Here is a 17,004-nt window from a genome sequence, read left to right as displayed (position 1 = left end):
ATAATGGGGAGGGGCTTTAGGGCCGCTCTGATCTTTCACCCCTCGCTCCGGGTCCGGCCCGGTGGTCTCCTCCGGGTCACCCACCCTCAATTCCCGGCATCTCCATCACAAAACGCGGCTCAATAACTCAGAACGGAGGGGAAGCGGAGGGCGGGGATGGGGGACCGGAGCTGCGGTCAGCGATGGGTCACGGCCGGGGGGGTGGAAATGGGGGGGGGGGGATAAAGGGCCGGGGGTGTCACCTGGGGTGTCCGAGCCTCCCCCGGTGTTGTGATCCTATGAGGATGTGGTCCGTGTGGGGAGGTGATGGGGGGTCATTGGGAGGCACTGGGGGGGTATGGGGTGGAAATATGAGGGTATGGGGTGGGTCTAGAGGGGTATGGGGTGGCATTGGGGGGTAACTGGGAGGCACTGGGGGGGTATGGGGTGGCAATAGGGGGTTATGGGGTGGGGCTAGAGGGGTATGGGGTGGCACTGGGGGGTTATGGGGCACTGGGGGGTAATTGGGAGACACTGGGGGGTATGGGGTGGTACTAGAGGGGTATGGGGTGGTAGTGGGAGGGTATGGGGTGGCATTGGGGGGTAACTGGGAGGCACTGGGGGGCTTATGGGATGGTACTGGTGGGGTATGGGGTGGCACTGGGGGGATATGGGGCTCTGGGGGGTCCTTGGGAGGCAGTGGGGGGGTATGGGGTGGCAATAGGGGGCTATGGGGTGGGGCTAGAGGGGTATGGGGTGGCATTGGGGGGTAACTGGGAGGCACTGGGGGGGCTATGGAATGGTACTGGTGGGGTATGGGGTGGCACTGGGGGGCTATGGGGTGGCAGTAAGGGGTTATGGGGTGGTACTGGTGGGGTTATGGGGTGGCAATAGGGTATTATGTGGTGGGACTAGAGGGGTATGGGGTGGTGGTGGGAGGGTATGGGGTGGCACTGGGGGCTAATTGGGAGGCACTGGAGGGGTTATGGGGTGACATTGGGGGTTTGTGGGGTGGCATTTGGGGGGCATAGGGTGGCACTGGGGGGTTGTGGGGCACTGGAGGAGTTATTGGGAGGCACTGGGGGGGTATGGGATTGTAGTGGAGGGCTATGGGGTGGCACTGGGGGCTGTGGGGCACATCGGTTGCTGCATGGTTTTGCTGCGCAGTGCAGCCCCAATTTGCTGCATGTTGGCTGCTGCATGGTTTTGCTGCACATTGCATGGATTTGCTGCACACTGCAGCCCCATTTCCCTGCACAATGCTGCCCCATTTTGCTGCGTGTTGGCTGCTGCATGGTTTTGCTGCACGTTGCATGGTTTTGCTGCACAGCGCTGCCCCATTTTGTTGCACATTGCAACCCCAATTTGCTGCACGTTGTTTGCTGCACGATTTTGCTGCAAGTTACTGCCCGATCTTGCTGAGCATTGCATGCTTTTGCTGCACACTGAAGGCCCATTTTGCTGCATGTTGGTTGCTGCATGGTTTTGCTGCATGTTGCATGGTTTTGCTGCACATTACTGCCCCATTTTCCTGTGCATTGCATGCTTTTGCTGCACAGTGTTTCCCCATTTTGCTGCACGTTGGCTGCTGCATGGTTTTGCTGCACATTGCATGGATTTGCTGCACATTGCATGGATTTGCTGCACAGTGCAGCCCCATTTTGCTGCACCTTGATTGCTGCACTGTTTTGCTGCACACCGCCTGGTTTTGCTGCCTGCTTTTGCCCCATTTTGCTGCACACCGATTGCACACAACACCTCCCCCCCTCCCCCCCCCCTTCCCCAATCCTTCTTAATTCAATGCAAGGGGGGAAAAAAAAACCCAAAAACCCAACCAACCCCCCCCACCCCAGCGCCCCCCACCGAACAGAGCAGCGCTGCTGATTAAATTACAGCCTCGCGGATCAATTTCAATTTCTCCTCCGCCCCCCCCCCCCCCCCATCATTTTGCACTGGGGGGGGGGCGGCGCACATTGCATTCATTCATTAGACTTGCAGATCGCTGCGCTCGTTTGGGAGCCGCGATGAAATTCGGGAGGATGAGATGAAGGGATGAAGGGGTCTCCTCTGCTCTCCCCCCCACCCGCCTCCATCCTCCCCCCCCCCCCCATCCCCAATTCCAACCCCCCCCCAATTCCAACCCCCCCCCCATCTGCAGTAATTGCATTTCTGGGGCCGCAGGTGGTGTCGGCTCCGGATCGGGGCTGTAAAGAAGATGGATGGCGGGGGGGTGGAGGGGGGGGTGGGGGGTCCTATGGGGGGTGAGCACCCCTTCATTGCCAGTGCTGTGTGTGGTGCCCTGTAGGGGCTGTAGGGTGTCCTAGGGGGGCTGTGGGGTGCCCCATAGAGGCCTTGGGATGCCCTATAGGGGCCGTGGGGTGTCCTATAGGGGCTGTAGGGTGCCCTATGGGGGCTGTAGGGTGCCTCATAGAGGCCTTGGGGTGCTGTATAGGGGCTGTGGGGTGTCCTAGGGGGACTGTGGGGTGCCTATAGGGGCCGTGGGATGCCCCATAGTGGCTGTGGGGTGCCCCATAGAGGCCTTGGGATGTCCTATAGAGGCCGTGGGATGCCCAATAGGGGGTGTAGGGTGCCCCATAGAGGCTGTAGGGTGCCCTATAGGGGATGTAGGGTGCCCCATAGAGGCTGTAGGGTGCCCTGCAGGAGCTGTAGGGTGTCCTATGGGGGCTGTGGGGTGTCCTATAGAGGCTGTACGGTGCCCCATAGAGGCCTTGGGATGCCCTGTAGAGGCCGTGGGATGCCCTATAGGGGGTGTAGGGTGCCCCATAGAGGCCTTGGGGTGCCGTATAGGGGCTGTAGGGTGTCCTATGGGGGGTGTGGGGTGTCCTATAGGGGCTGTAGGGTGCCCTATAGTGGGTGCAGGGTGCCCTATAGGGTGCCCCATAGAGGCTGTAGGGTGCCCTATAGAGACCATGGGGTGCCTATAGGGCTGTAGGGTGTACTATGGGGGCTGTAGGATGCCCCATAGAGGCCGTGGGATGCCCTATAGGGGGTGTAGGTTGCCCCATAGAGGCTGTAGGGTGCCCTATAGGAGCTGTAGGGTGTCCTATGGGGGCTGTAGGATGCCCCATAGAGGCCGTGGGATGCCCAATAGGGGGTGTAGGGTGCCCCATAGAGGCTGTAGGGTGCCCTATAGGGGATGTAGGGTGCGCCATAGAGGCTGTAGGGTGCCCTGTAGGAGCTGTAGGGTGTCCTATGGGGGCTGTGGGGTGTCCTATAGAGGCTGTAGGGTGCCCCATAGAGGCCTTGAGGTATCGTATAGGGGCTGTAGGGTGTCCTATGAGGGCTGTGGGGTGCCTGTAGGGGCTGTGGGTTGCCCTATATGGGCTGTGCTGTGCAGCACTGGGAGGTGTAGGGAGGCAGTGCCAGTGACCCCCCCACCCCATTCCCAGTCCTGATATCCCATTATTCCCAGTTCATAGATCCCATTCCCAGCCCACGTTCCCAGGTTCGGTGCCCCGTTCCCCCCCATGTCTTCATTCCCAGCCCACATTCCCTATTCCTGATCTGTGCTTCCCAATCCCAATCCAGGTTCCCTAATCCCAGTCCATGTTATCTATTCCCCACCCACGTCCCCTATTCCAAACCCACATTCCCTATTCCCAATCCATGTTCCCTAATCCCAGCCCATGTCCCCTATTCCCAAACCATGATCCCTATCCCCAGCCCACATTCCCTATTCCCACCCTACATTCTCTATTCCCACCCTACATTCTCTATTCCCACCCCACATTCCCTATTCCCACCCCACATTTCCTATTCCCACCCTACATTCCCTATTCCCAGCCTACATTCCCCATTCCCAGCCTTATTCCCATCCCATCCAGCTTTATTCCCAACCCTTATTCCTAACCCACATTTCCACCTCGGGGTTCTTCCATCCCAACAGCTTGGGGACACAGAAGGGAAAGAAGGTTCGGGATGTGCCAGCACTGGGATGCTGACCCCACACTGGGATGATGTTCCCACACTGGGATGCTGACCCCACACTGGGATGCTGTCCCACACTGGGATGCTGACCCCATACTGGGATGCTGTCCCATACTGGGATGCTGTCCCATACTGGGATGCTGTCCCCTTACTGGGATGTTGTCCCCACACTGGGATGCTGTCCCACACTGGGATGCTGACCCCACACTGGGATGCTGTCCCCACACTGGGATGCTGTCCCCACACTGGGATGCTGTCCCACACTGGGATGCTGTCCCCATACTGGGATGCTGACCCCACACTGGGATGCTGTCCCACACTGGGATTCCCCACCCCATGGCTGTACGGACGTCACCACGAGCAGAGGACGGATCCTTGGCAGCGCTGTGAGCGGTGACGCCTCCGTCCCACAGATGATGGATGGGAGCAGCAGCACAGCTGTGCCCACTGCTGGAGGGACGTCCGTCCGTCCGCCCATTTGTCACCTTCCCCTCCACCTCCTGCCAACAGCCCATGCCCTCGTTAACTCTTTCCTTCATTAACCCAGGGGCGCCTGGGAGGGACCCCCTGCTCCCCAAATGAGGAGTGATGGAGGATCCCAGTGCTCCCTGCTCAACTTACAATGTGGTTTCCTCTTTGCTTTGGGGTCAGATAAGGGGTGGAGGATCCCAGTGCTCCCTGCTTAAGCTACAGTAGGGTTTCCCCATTGCTTTGGGGTTGGTTTTGAGTTTTGGAGGATCCCAGTGCTCCCTGCTCACCCTACAGCGTGGTTTCCCTTTTGCTTTGGGATTGGATTTGGGTTGGAGGATCCCAGTGCTTTCTTTTCACCCTACAATGGGGTTTCCCCTTTGCTTTGGGGTCAGATAAGGGGTGGAGGATCCCATTGCTCCCTGCTCAGCCTACAATGGGATTTCCCCTTTGCTTTGGGGTCAGATAAGAGATGGAGAATCCCAGTGCTCCCTGCTCACCCTACAATGTGGTTTCCCCTTTGCTTTGGGGTCAGATAAGGGTTGGAGGATCCCAGTGCTCCCTGCTCACCCTACAGCATGGTTTCCCTTTTGCTTTGGGATTGGATTTGGGTTGGAGGATCCCATTGCTTTCTTTTCACCCTACAATGGGGTTTCCCCTTTGCATTGGGGTCAGATAAAGGATGGAGGATCCCAGTGCTCCCTGCTCAGCCTACAGCATGGTTTCCCTTTTGCTTTGGGGTTGGGTTTGGGTTGGAGGATCCCAGTGCTTTCTTTTCACCCTACAATGGGGTTTCCCCTTTGCATTGGGGTCAGATAAGAGATGGAGAATTCCAGTGCTCCCTGCTCACCCTACAGTGTGGTTTCCCCTTTGCTTTGGGGTCAGATAAGGGGTGGAGGATCCCAGTGCTCCCTGCTCACCCTACGGTGTGGTTTCCCCTTTGCTTTGGGGTTGGGTTTGGGATGGAGGAGCCCAGCCCAGCGGTGCACTTCGGGGCGGTGTAACCCGACTCTCCCATTCCTGTCATGTTTTACATGGCCGGGCATGTGGTGAGATCGTGTTTGGCCAACCTTTGCTTTCCCCAAAGGAGGGAACGGAGGGGCCACCGTGCCGCCGATTTATTGCGCCTCCGGAGAGCTCCGAAAAAGCAGATGCCTTCGGCTTAATCTGCCCCGTTGCCATGCAAACCCCCGACCCGCTTTGATGTCCCCCGTAAATGCTCCATGTGTTTCCAATAAACGGAGGTTTTATCGCTGGAGCTGTTAAAGGCAGAGCTGGAGGGGGGGGGGGGGGGGGTCGTCCCTCGGATCTGGGGGGGCTGCTTGGGGTAAATAAACCCTCTGCTCTCAGAAAGGGGCTCTGGTGCTGTTTCTTCCCATGGTGTCACCTCCCTATGGGGTCCCTTCCCCATGCGGGTTGCCTCCATATGTGTATCCCCTCCCCATTATGTCCCTTCCCCATGAGATCCTCTCCCCATGATGTCGTGTCCATATATGTGCCCCCTCCCCATGGTGTCCCCTCCCCATGGTGTCCCCTCCCCATGGTGTCCCCTCCCCATGGTGTCCCCTCCCTATATGCATCCCCTCTCCATGATGTCCCTTCCCCATGGGATCCCCTGCCCATGGTGTCCCCTTCCTCTGCGTATCCCCTCCCCATGATGTCCCCTCTCCATGGTGTCCCCTCCTCATGGTGTCACCTCCATATGTGTGCCCGCTCCTCATGGTGACCCTTCCCAAGATGTCCCCTTTTCACGATGCCCCCTCCCCCCCACTCCGTGGTGTCCCTTCCCCACGGTGACCCCTCCCCATGGTGTCACCTCTCCATGATATTCCCTCCTCATGGTGTCACCTCCCTATGTGTACCACCTCCCACTTGTGTCCCCTCCCCATGGTGCCTCCTCCCTATATGTGCCCCCTCCCCATGCTGTCACCTCTCTATGCGCACCCCCTCCCCACGATGTCCCCTGCCCATGGTGTCCCCTCCTCGTGGTGTCACCTCTCCACGTTGTCCCCCTCCCTACGGGGTCCCCTCCCCATTATGTCACCTCTCCATGATATCCCCACCTCATGGTGTCCCCTCCTCATGGTGCCACCTCCCTATGTGCATCAGCTCCCAGTGATGCCCCCTCCCCATGGTGTCCCCTCCATATGTGTATCCCCTCCCCACGATGTCCCCTCCCCATGCTGTCACCTTCCTATGCGTATTCTAAATGCTGCATGCTGCAGTGTTCTCCGCAACGTCTGTTGGCCCTTTCTGTCCCCACTGGACAGCAGACTTTGGGGTCTGGGGTAGGGGGTTTTATTCTCCCTCCCCATTCCCCCTTTGGCTGAAGCGTGGTGTCAGCGGCGCCGCTGATATACGCTGCAGAAGGGGGTCAGCAGCGCCGGTATTCTTTATTTTGACAGCGCCATGAAAGTGTTATGTGGCCGCAACGCCTCCCCACTGCTCCACCCCCCTCTGCCTTTATCAACCTGAAAGGACCCATGGCCCTATTTATGACCCAACTCGAATGGCGTGGCGCGCGGGGACGGCCCACCAGGAGCGCTGATTTATGGACGCGGCACACAAAGCCGACCCTCCAGGACGTCCCCTTTTGGGTGCATTTGCTGCATTTTGCCTATTTTTCAGCACCTGTGGTGGGACTGTGAAGATGATAGAAGTATTAGGGGGGGGGGTTTTCGGACGGGACCTTAGAGATCATAGTGCCATAGGATGGTTGGGTTGGAAGGGTCCTCGAAGATGAACCATGAAATGGTCGGGTTGGAAGGGACCATAAAGATCATAGAGCCATGGGATGGTTGGGTTGGAAGGGACCTTGAAGGTCATAAAGCCATGGGAAGGTTGGGTTGGAAGGGCCTTAAAGATCATCAACCATGGAATAGTGGGGTTGGAAGGGTCCTTAGAGATCATAAAACCATGTGGTGGTGGTTGGGTTGCAAGGGTTCTTTAAGATCGTAGAACCATGGGATGGTTGGGTTGGAAGGGTCCTTAAAGGTCAGAGAACTATAGAATGAGTTGGGCTGAAAGGGTCCTGAAAGATCATTGAACCATGAGATGGGCTGGGATGGAGAATCATGGGATGGTTGGGTTGGAGAATCACGGGATGGTTGGGTTGGAAGGGTCCTGAAAGATGATGGAACCATGGGATGGCTGGGTTGGAAGGGTCCTTAAAGGCCATCCAGTTCCAACACAGCACATGGGGCTTCTGACTGTATTTGCTCTTTTCCCACTGGTTTAACAGAAAACCAAGAGCAGAGCAGGCCACACAAGTGCTGCCATTGTGCCTTTCTCCCCCGGTGTTATTGTTGATGACATCTGAAGTCGGTATGCGAAATGCCTCCGCTCCCAGCCGTGACACGTCGCTGCTTGAAGCAGCCCAGCAGGGCTCTGCTTTCCCTGTGTAATTACTGCCAGACCCCAACCCGTCCCTGCGCTCCCTGGGGATGCACAGCCTTTCCCTGCAGAGGGGATGGGCTGACTTAGCAATTTCCAGTGCAAAACTTGCAAAAAAGCGCAGCACGAGGGGTTTCTCCACTGCTGGTGGAGAGCTTGCTCGCACGCTGTGGGGCTTAGCGCGGGTGATTCTTCTATCTCGACCAATTTATGCTTGTAGGGAGGTCAGCCAGGGTGCAGGGTGCTGTAACCAGGGTGAGAAAAGCTCTTGACAAGAGCACGAGGGCTCTGCTTTATGTCAAGCGCCAGCCCCGCACCTGCAGTGCTTCCCTTTGGTGCGGTGATGGCAGCGTGGCTGGAAGCGTCCGTCCGTCTGTCCATCTGATGCTTTGCTCATTACCTGTGCTCTGCGTGGCCAGCACACGGCACCCAGCGTCACTCAGCCCTGGGGACACATCCTGTGTTGTGCATCCCTCATCCCTGCACCCCGGGGTCCCCGTTTGCACCCTGGGAGCAGCGCAACTCGTGGGCTGAGGGGCAAAAACCATAATTGCGTGGGTTTCTTTTTATGAGGTGGATTTTTTGCAGGGGCTCGTTGTGGGAAAAGCAGATCCAGGTGCTGCACTCAACCAAGTGTGAAGAGAGGGCAGGGGAAGGGCTGCAGTGTGGGCTGTGCTGCATGCAGGGGTAACATGGGATGGTCATCGTGTCCCCATGGGTTGGGGACTGGGGGAAGAGGAGTGGGGAGGGGAAGGGATGAGTGTGGGGATGGGTGGGTGCATCCTTCTTCCCTTCCCTTCCCTTCCCTTCCCTTCCCTTCCCTTCCCTTCCCTTCCCTTCCCTTCCCTTCCCTTCCCTTCCCTTCCCTTCCCTTCCCTTCCCTTCCCTTCCCTTCCCTTCCCTTCCCTTCCCTTCCCTTCCCTTCCCTTCCCTTCCCTTCCCTTCCCTTCCCTTCCCTTCCCTTCCCTTCCCTTCCCTTCCCTTCCCTTCCCTTCCCTCTCCCCCCTTCCCCCTTCCCCATTATAACCCTGATGGACAAAAAGAACCAAACACAGACTTACACACCTGTAGACATTCACACCATTGGTGCTTTGTCCTTCATTCCATCACCACTGAGTCTGGTCCGAATCCACACCACATCCAAAGAGTCTCAGAGTCTCCAGATTTGGGACTTCACCAAAACACCACTATTTCCTGACTTCTGGGGGGCAGCAGAAAAATTGAAGTCCTGCTCTCCATCCAGAAGTCTTGCAGAAAGTCAAGATCTTCCTCAATGGAGATGTTCAGAACGTCCGTAACGATGCACACGCAGAGTTCATGTTTCATTGTGCTTTGATTTATCATCCCTTGAGTTAATTATTGACCTTAGCTTTGCCTCGGTCAATATTTACCTCCCCAGCTCAATAAATCTCGACGTTCACCTCAACAGAAGTCAATATCTGCTTAGTGTTTATCTATTCCCTCAGTTGCTAATTTTGCTGAAAGCTTTTATTTATTCTCGTAGCGCGTGCTGCCTCGGCACATGGCACAGGGGATCAATCCTTCCCTTGGACAAAGCCTTTGCTCCTCCATGGTGCAACAAACCACAGGTGACGTTGATACAGCCAAGGTCTCATCCAGTTGGCCAACTTTCAGGCGTCGGGGTTTGGTGATGGGGCCGATGGCTTTGCTAGGACCATGGACAACAGCCTGTCCTACCACAGCTGTGGAGCAAAGCCCCATGTGGGACGTGTTGGGCAGCCCCATGTGGGACGTGTTGGGCAGCCCCATGTGGGATGTGTTGGGCAGCCCCATGGTGGGACACACTGAGCAGCCCCATGGGCTGGGGGAGGGACACGGGCTGCATTCTCTTCTCCACCCCAATGCCATCTGCAAGGTCTGCGCTCGCGATTCCTTGGCCAACCCTGAAGGTGCTGCAGCTCTGATGGGTTCTGAGCCATTGGATGAGGACACAGATTTTGTCAGACCATCACCTGACTTGGGAATGGTTCTCTTTCCTCCTCACCTCTCCCTGTACATCTCCATCCCCACAATCCCCGATCCCTCTGTCCCCACGAGGAGGAGCGCGGGACGACCTCCATCTCCACACTCCTGCCTCGAACTTTTAATATTTTAATTGAGTGAATTGACCTGGACTCGTCTATTGAACTCTGCCTGACCTCTTAAATAACAGGTCAAGGATTTAGCTTGGCGGCGCTGACCTCTTCCCTTATCTGCTAATACTGCTCCTCTCTCAATTAGCTGCCATCTCCCGGCCCCGGTGCTGGGACCACTTGGCCGGCGTCAGTGTGGCTTCGTGCACGCACGAGTGGCTCCGAAACGGAGCTCATTGGGGCAGTCCCATCCACAGCCCCTTCCTTAGGGACAGACCTCTGCGAGGGGACGTGGGATGGGAGCACCCAGAGGATGCTCAGTTCTCTTTGGGATGGGGCAAAGTGATGCTGGGAAGGTCCCAGAGCTGCTCCAGCATCACGCAGTGTGCACAGGATGGATTTTCCCCCCTTTCTCCATGTGCTACGGGGCATCAAGAGGAACGTCGTGGCATCAGTGTGTCTGATGAACCAAAGCCAAGTGACCACTTTGAGACATCTGGTGACAACCACAGGGTCCCTCCCCAGGAAATAACGGATAACCCTCCCCAGGAGAGCGACTGCAGCTGTGAAAGTGACGCTTTGGTGTCACGACAGGAGCAACACCCTGAGCAAAACCTCCTGCACGGCAGCTGAAGCAACCCCTGCACGCACAGCTCCAGTGCACAGACGAGAGTTTTGCACCTCCCCGAGCCCCCGCATAGCATCAGGACCCCCGTGACCCCCATGGCTGTGCCACCACCCCGGTGCCACGCAGCTGCCGCGTGCATCTGCTCGATGCTTTGCAGCAACCATTGGCTCAGCACGCACGGCAAATGCACGCGGAGATTTGCAGCGCCATAAAACTTCGCCTGCTCCAATTTTATCTCGGCCGGAGCCCCGGCTCGTGGTTACCCAGCCCTGCTAAATTAGAGCTGGGCTCCGCATTCCAGAGTATAAATATCTGCCATTGTAGTGCTGAGGAATGCGAGCGCGTTGGAGGCTAAAATTAAAGAGCGGGGAAGGAGGCAGCTCGGGTTACCAGAAACAAGACTCCATTGTGCTCCCATTGGGGCTTGGCTTGGTGCAGGGGACTGTTCGTGCTTAGGAACGGCCTGGGTTCAGTGCAAGGGGCAAAGGAGCTTTGATTGCAATTTTGGGTAGATTTAATGGCCATTTTTTGGTAGCTTTAATTGCAGCTTTTGGGTACGGAGCTCCAAACTGAGAGCTGCTCCCCACTGCTTTGCAGTGGGGCATTTCCCAGGGGCTGTATGGCATCTGTGCCCACGCTGGGTGCTCCTTTCCCTTTCCTTTCTGCTCCCCACCCACAGGGAGCAGCAATCAGTAAATCACAGCATAAAACCCCAGACAGAAATGTGTAGGGATGCGCTGAGCCATCGGCTGCCCCTTACACACATCTGTGGGTCCGTGCTTCTCCCCTGGGGGGATGATGCCCCAAAGCCCCTCCGATGTGCTCCCTGCACAGAGGCATTTCTGCCCTCTGGAAAAAGTGGGGCAGGAGAAATCTGTGCCTTTTCCTTCTGAAAATCTGCGTTCTGCAAAGGAGTGGCAAATGGGTCAGGGCTGGGCTGCGCAGAAAGAAATCCACTGGAGAAGTTCTCCCCTTCTTGCTGCAGATGCAGGTGTCTGCTTGGCCAAAATGACCAACAGGGTTAGGAAGGAGATACGGGATCACAGCAATAACTGCAGCAGAAAAAAAGTCAGGTTTGCTCACTGCTTGCTGCTTTACATCGAGGTGAGATCTTCGCAAGGCTGTGGGGCTGAGCTCTGATTTCCAACGCAACGCACAGCTGAGTGCCCACTGCCCCTTCCATCCCCTTCCACAATCCTTTTTCTGCCCCAGCAGCACCAAAAATCACAAAAGAATGCAGTACACTGAGTAGGAAGCATCACTGAGTCCAATTCCCAACTCCACCCCAAACCCAAACCCCGTTTCCAAGCGCTCCATGGCCCGCTCCATCCCTTACTCTGCTCCTTTTCCTGCCTCAGCAGCACAGATCAGGACAAAAAATAAATAAAAATCCCTGAATAACACAATATCTCAGATAGGAAGAAGCCCTGAGCCCATTTCCCAACTCCACGTGGCACCACCCCAAACCCAAACCCCATTTCCAACGCTCCTTCAGCTGACGACGACCGCGTCCCTGCAGCGCGGCGCTGGGGGCAGCTCTGCCTTTAAGCACATCCAGATGTGGGCAGTGGAGCTGTGAAAGTCCTTCTGTGGCTGCAGCAGAGGCCGTGGGGGGCACAGAGCCCGGAGGCGTCGCTCAGGGGCAGATCCCATACATCAACGTGACAATTTGGGGACCTCTCTCCGTTGCGGCCCCATCCCCCATCGCCGACCCCGATCCTCCAAAAAATCACTGCAGGCTTTTGCTAAGCAGACAAACTCACTCCCGAGCTGAGCAAAAAGCATTTTCTGCTCTTCTCTGCACGTGCAGAGGTTGCGTTTCCCCAAAGCGGGGCTCGTTAGGGAAATTGTCCTCGTTAAGAAACCCGCTCAGCCCCATTGCAGGGAGAGGTGATGGGTGAGGATGCGGCACCCGCACGGGTCGTAAATCAGTGCCTCTCTGTAATTTTATGTAACGTTAATAAATCAGACAAATGAAAATAGCTTGGGCCTTGTAAGGCATAAATCAGCCCCCCGCTCCGGCACGGTGCTTTAAAATAATTTGTAGATTGATGGTTGTCCGCCTCCGTGAGTGGGTTGGGGGCCTGGGAAGATTTTTAATGAGCTCTGTGATGTGATGGCCCCCGGGCAGCGCTCCCCCCCCTCCCCGTTTGGGCAGAAGAAGCTCTGTGTGCCCAGAGGTGAGCAGGGAGGAGGGCACAGGACCTCGGGTGTACCCTCAGTGGGGGTGGGCAGATTGTCCTCTTTTTATAGGGGAAAAGGTCCCTTGACTGTGGGTGTGAACTCAGAGGGATTGAGTCCTCCGTTGGGCTCTTCTGTCCCTTCTGCTGGTCCCAAGGTCTATGCAGCACCATCACCAGTACCACCAGTACCACCAGTACCACCGACACCACAAGCATCACAGGCATCACCAACACCACCATCAACAGCATCACCGACATCACCAGTGTCACCAACAACACCAGCATCGCTGTCATCACCACCAACATCACTGACATCACCACCACCAGGACCACCAGGACCACCAGTTCCACCAGCCATGGTGGAGGCTCTGGTTAAGGTCCACACATGGCACAAAGTGTTTTTCCCATCTGAGCACCAAAAATCACACCCTGTCCTTCCTACAGGCACCCGTGCCATTCACCATCTGCAATGGGACCCAGCCCGTATCCAGATCCCATAACTTGTTTCACTGGCGCAACCTGAATTCTCCAACTGCCTGCAAAGATGGGGTGGATGAGCAGCCCCCACCCCACAGACATCTCTGCTAGTGGGATTTCAGCTTTACAGGGACCCTAAAGGGGACCTACGTCCCATTCCCAAGAGGGACAGAAACCCCATTCCCAAAGGGAACATAAGACCTTTCCCAATGGGGAACCTAAACTCTGACTCCACATGGGACCTAAGATCCATCCCCAAAGGGGACCAAAGCCCCATCCCCAAAGGGAATCAGCCCTGCCCCCTAATTTGGACCTAAATCCCATCCCAGAAGAGGGATACGTACACTGCCATGTATGCTCTGTCCCAAAGAAGACCAAAGCTCCCCCCCCAAAGGGACGTAAACCCCAACAGGAACCCATCTCACCACACGTGTGGGCTGAGCTGCGGTGCTTCCCATCCCCATCCCATTCCCATCGCTCACATCCCAAACACCCCACGAGGAGAACACGCAGCTCTTCCCAATCCCCCAACCCTACTGAAGGACAGCACCCAACGACCGGTGTCACCACTCCACGAACTGTCACCCAAACAGCAGCAAACGCTGCGCATCACGTGGCAGGACCTGGGATTATCCCATCTCGTCACTAAACCCTCACGCGACCCGAGGAATTTCCCCTCCCTGTGGGAGCACAGAAACCCCGGTGTTCCAAAGCAGGAGGTGTCAGCACGCATTTCTGCTGATGGTTTCTATCTCTGATCAAACAGAGATGTAATTAACGCGCTCGGACTTTGGATGGGGAGCTCATTTTTTAGGGGCATCACGGGGAGTTATTAGTGAAAACAAACTGCGTGACCCCGCCGTTCCCATCCGGAGGTTCTGCACTAATGAGGGGAGGTGGAGCAGGGCTGGAAATCCGGCATCCCGCTTTGTGAAGGGCAGTGCAACCCGAAGGATGGCAAAACCCACTTGGTTGGTCGCTACTGGTGATGTGGCACAGAGTTGTCCTGCCAGATGTGCACCGCTGGGTGACGTCACTGCGGCCCCAAATGTCATTGGGTACCAAAAAAAGGCAGCTCCCACTTTGCATCGCCCAGAGATCTCATGTGGGGTTGGGTACCGAAAACCATCAGCTCTTCATTGCCCAGAGGTCCCACGTGTGGTTGGGTACCAAAAACCACTGGCTCCCAATTTGTGTCACCCAGAGGTCCCACGTGTGGTTGGGTACCAAAAACCACTGGCTCCCAATTTGTGTCACCCAGAGATCCCACGTGTGGTTGGGTACCCACAAATGTTGTCTCCCGCTCTTCATCACCCAAAAGATCCACGTGTGGTTGGATACCGAAAACCATTGGCTCCCACTTCGTGTCTCCCAGTTATTCCATCTGTGGTTGGATACCAAAAAGCATCATCTCCCACTTTGCATCACCCAGATGTCCCACCTCTGTCTGGATATCAAAAAGCATTGACTCCAAATTTGCATCTCCCAGGGGTTCCATGTGAGGTTGGGTACCAGAAACCATTGGCTCCCAGTTTGCATCTCCCAGAGTCCCATGTGGGGTTGGGTACCAAAAACCCCAAAAACCGCTGTGAGAGGGATGCTCACCCCCAACCCTCGGTATTGGTGCCAAAATCTGTGGGATTTTGGCATCGTGCACAAAAATCCCTGCTGGTGTTGGGGTCACCTGTTGGGGTTCCTTACGCACGTCCCATCAGATCCTGTAGGTCCACCACGCAACACTCAGAGCTCTGAAGTAAAGCAGAGGGGTTCTGATCTGATGGAGTCACTTCTAAAGCATTTCAACCCCGTGGAAAGCCAATGGGAAGCGCCGGTGCCAGGATAAATCCCAATGTGGGAAGAGTGGGGAAACCCTCGTGGGTCACCGAGCGGCTGCTGCGGGAAGCAGTGCCAGAGCCCTTCCCTGCTGCTGAATCAGAGCGGGATGGGAAAAATCAGAAATTAAGGATTTGTTGGGCATGCAAAGAAGCGGAATGAAGAGAATGTGAGGTGGGAGCAAAGCGTGCTCGGATGGAGCAGCGAGCTGCCAGAGCTCGTTTCCGCGGGAGAATGGCGAAACCCCAATTAGCGCTTTGTGTCGGCCCTCCTGCGGGGTCCCGGCCCGTAGCAGTGCCCCACTGCGTTCCTGTCCCTCTGTGCACAGCTTTCTGCTCATCCCCCGGGGGAAAAAATCCCATTAATTGGTCGTGTTGGGGTTTTGCTTTGTCAGCAATATTCCCGTGCACGGGTTGCAAATGGAAACAGAAATATTCCCATGCACGGGTTGCAAATGGAACAGGCAATATTCCTATGCATGGACTGCAAATGGGATGAGTAATATTCCCATGCGTGGATTGCAAAAGGGGTGAGCAAGATTCCCATGCACAGCTTGTAAATGGGATAAGCAATATTCCCATGCGTGGATTGCAAAAGGAATAAGCAATATTCCCTTGCACAGATTGCAAAAGGGATGAGCAAGATTCCCATGCATGGGTTGCAAATGAAAAAAGAAATACTCCCATGTAGAGATTGCAAATGGAACAGGCAGTATTCCCATGCACGGATTGCAAAAGGGGTGAGGAGGATTCCCACGGATGGATTGCAAATGGGATAAGCAATATTCCCATGCACAGAATGCAAACAAATAGAGCAGGCAATATTCCCATGCAAACGAGATGAGCAATACCCCCATACGTGGATTGCAGATTGCAATATTGCCACGCACGGATTGCAGTGGGACACAGCAGAGCAGCAGAGCCTTGTCCCCACGTTGTCCCCACGCCCTGCTGGGGTTGAGCTGTGGGCAGGGAAATGCAGCTGCGTCCCCCATGGCTGCTGCTCCTGGGAGGAAAAATGAGCCCCAATCCCTGAGGGATTCAGCCCAGCCTTCGTGCAGGGGGAATTAGGGCTGTAATGTGATTACATCAGGGAAGGTCTCGATCTGGTTCGATAAAATAGAACAGGGGCTCCAGCAGCAAAGGAGAGGTGGCTGCTGGGTGTTCTCGCTGCAAAATTGACCTTAAAAAGGCGAATTTTGGGGTCTGGAAAAGCTCTCCCATCATCCCAGCCCTGCTGCTGTGGGGCAGTGCAATCCGGTGGGGCGGATAATGCCTTAATAAAGGGTTGTCTGCCCGACACCTCCCGCTGACACAGTATCCTTGGGGGCAACTGTTTGATTTTTGCGTGGTAAAGTAATAGTAGGAAAGTATGTCAGGTATTTGGGATTCCTCCCAGCGCCGCTCAGCAGCTGAGCATCCGGCCCAGGGCTCCCTGTGCTCCTCCAGGCAGGGATGGGGGTGCTGGGGGATGGAGTGGGGTGCTGGGATGGGGGGTGCTGGGATAGTGAGGGTCTGGGGATGTGAGCTGGAGGGCGTGGGTGCTGGGATGCTGGGGTATGGGGTGTCAGGGTGCTGGGATACTGGGGTATGGGGTGTCAGGGTGCTGGGATGCTGGGATGTAGGGGGATGGAGTGCATGGGGTGCAGCAAGGTGGAGTGTGTGGGTCAGGTGCGTGGGTGCAGGAGGCATGGGAGTGGGTTGCTGGGGTGCAGGATGTTGCAGTGGATGGGTGCTGGGATGCTGGGGTGCAAGTTGTCAGGGAGTCAGGGTGCTGGGGTGCTGGGATGTAGGGGGATGGGGTGTTCAGGGCCAGGGTGCACGGGGGAATGGGTGCTGGGGTGCTGGGTATGGGGTGTCAGGGTGCTGGGATGTAGGGGGATGGGGTGCTGGGGTGTGAGGTCTTGGGGTGCATGGATGCTAGAGTGCTTGGATGTAGGGGATGGGATTCTGGGGATCAGGGTGTCAGGGTGTGTGGGTGCTGGGTTGCTGGGGTGCAAGGT

Source organism: Phasianus colchicus, chromosome 33 (assembly GCF_987193195.1).
Source record: "Phasianus colchicus chromosome 33, bPhaCol1.hap1.1, whole genome shotgun sequence".
Classification (NCBI taxonomy): domain Eukaryota; kingdom Metazoa; phylum Chordata; class Aves; order Galliformes; family Phasianidae; genus Phasianus; species Phasianus colchicus.
The sequence above is the reverse complement of the archived record's forward strand: the minus strand, read 5'-3'. Positions refer to the sequence as shown.